The sequence below is a fragment of the Mirounga angustirostris genome, unplaced genomic scaffold (genome assembly GCF_029215605.1).
Source record: "Mirounga angustirostris isolate CCGP_5_RB_7025 unplaced genomic scaffold, mMirAng1.0.hap1 SCAF_5, whole genome shotgun sequence".
Lineage (NCBI taxonomy): Eukaryota > Metazoa > Chordata > Mammalia > Carnivora > Phocidae > Mirounga > Mirounga angustirostris.
This window is the reverse complement of record NW_026991713.1, coordinates 74238506-74240648: the sequence shown is the minus strand read 5'-3', so window position 1 is coordinate 74240648 and position 2143 is coordinate 74238506. Positions and strand designations below refer to the sequence as shown.

General features: G+C 33.6%; 1 non-coding gene across 1 annotated transcript; it reads left to right on the top strand.

Annotated features, from left to right (window-relative positions):
* The first annotated feature begins 1604 nt into the window (after positions 1-1604).
* Positions 1605-1709, top strand: LOC123845060 (U6 spliceosomal RNA). The gene has a single exon (XR_006790909.1). It is a non-coding gene; the product is annotated as a U6 spliceosomal RNA (small nuclear RNA).
* The last annotated feature ends 434 nt before the right edge of the window (positions 1710-2143 follow it).

Here is a 2143-nt window from a genome sequence, read left to right as displayed (position 1 = left end):
TTGTACACTAACTATATGTCAAGTGTGTGTGTATATATATATATATGTATAAAGACACAGAATGTCTTCTTCATGCTGTGGGGATAGTTTGACCCTAAATTATTTTTTGAAATTTGTGCCCTTGAAGAAGAGTCAGCTTATGTGGAGGAGCATATGATTTTAATTTGGTCTTTCAAAGATTTGAGTGATTTGAGAAAAAACACATAAACCAGAGATTGTCCTGCTGTATTTATAAGAAAAAAATAGGAAAATTATCTAGAATATTTGAAATTTATATTTATTTTATTAAAGAGGAATAAAATTCTGTGTCCTGAGAACATTTTGATCAGCTAAAGAGATTTTATTACAACTTTAAACAGCCACAATAATTAAATATTTTGCTCAGGTACCATTTGTTATTTTGGTTTTCTTTCCCACCATCTTTGGCCTTGCTTTTTAGATTATTAAAATCACTTGCATCTGTTATGATCTCGAGTCATGGTTCTTTTTATAGCTGACATTTTGAATTTATTTGTAATCTCATTTGCTCTTTTACTTGCATTTTGTTTTTCTTATTATCAAACAGCCTATTTATTATTTGCAAGTCTACAGCCTCCGCTCTACTAAGATCTAGTTTGCATTTTTTATGTACCTAAAAGAAACAGAGAATCTGCTAAAAATAAAGAAGTATTCAAAGTTGAATTGAGTTCAGCTGCTCAGTGCTTTTTGAGTTACTACCTTTTCAACTCCAGGACACTTCTGAGTTAAAAGGTGGCTTTGTGAACAAGTGAAGAGGTTTTGCCGATCTTTTATTCTCAAGAGAAACTTCTCCACAGTATAGTCACTTAGAATGAGGCTTTGAATACTGTAAATTTATCATTTTTGGAACTTCTTTTGAAATATTTTGAGGATGTCAATAGGCATTTAGTAAGTACTGAGTGATTAAATAATAAACACATGCAAATATTTTTCCATTATTTACCTAATAAGTTTCTCTGTGATATTTCAAACTCCCCACAGACTGAAGAAGCCTACCCTCAGGTGGATCTTTCTTCTATCTAGAGCATAACCAGACTTTTCCACTTTGCTTCTAATTCACTATGGGACATTTGCAGGAATATTGTTTGGTGAGCTTTCTTCTTCCATTCAAATTTTTACTACTTTTCTCTAGGGTGACGGATTGAAAATAATACTAAGAAAAACAAGACATGATTCCTTCCTCAAGGAACTTCAAATTGACTAGAAGCTATAAAAAAAGATGGAACTCAATAATATAAATTTTGTCCCAAAATACAGATTGGGATTGAAGTGAGAGAAAGATCATTTTTTAATAAAAGGTATTTTTAGGTACAGGTTGTGTGAGTGATGTATTCCTATGTAAAGAAAATGAAATAAATAATGAAGTTGAGAAAGTATAAGGATTTTTTTTGAGTAACAGAGAATTTGGTTGGAACACTTAATTGAGGATATTGTAGATGCTAAGGCTGGAAGGATAGTTTGGAGTCATATTATGGGGGATTTAGAAAGCAGGCTTAGCGGTTAAGATTTAATATGCTGAGACAAGAAAAATAATTTGAACAGAGGAGCAGCATGGACAAACAGATGTATTAGGAAAATTTAGCAATGCTCACTTTGGCAGAACATATACTAAAATTGGAACAATACAGAGGAGATTAGCATGGCCCCTGAACAAGGATGATACACAAATTCATGAAGTATTCCATACGTTTCAGCATCAGAAACATAGTCAATGATAACGTAGTAGTGTTGTATGGTAACAGATGGTAGCTAGATTTGTGGTGAATATAGTATAACATAGAGATGTTGAATCACTATGTTGTATACCTGAAGTGAATGTAACATTGTGGGTAAACTATACTGAAATAAAAAGGTTTAGAAAAGAGAAAATTTGGCAGGAATGTGTCAGCAGACGGGGGTAGGAGAGACTCTTGAATCAGAGGGCCAGCCAAAAGGTGTTCATGTAGGTAGGAACTAATGAGGCTCTGAGTCAGAATAATGGAAAGGCATTCTGTAGACAGTGGGGCTATCTACAGGACTGGCCATGTTTTGTCTGGCTGGCACAGTGAGAGGAAGAGCCAAGAATGAATTCAAGATTTTTTTTTGTGACCAAGAGAACAATGAGGTTGTTAAATAGGAGTCAGGA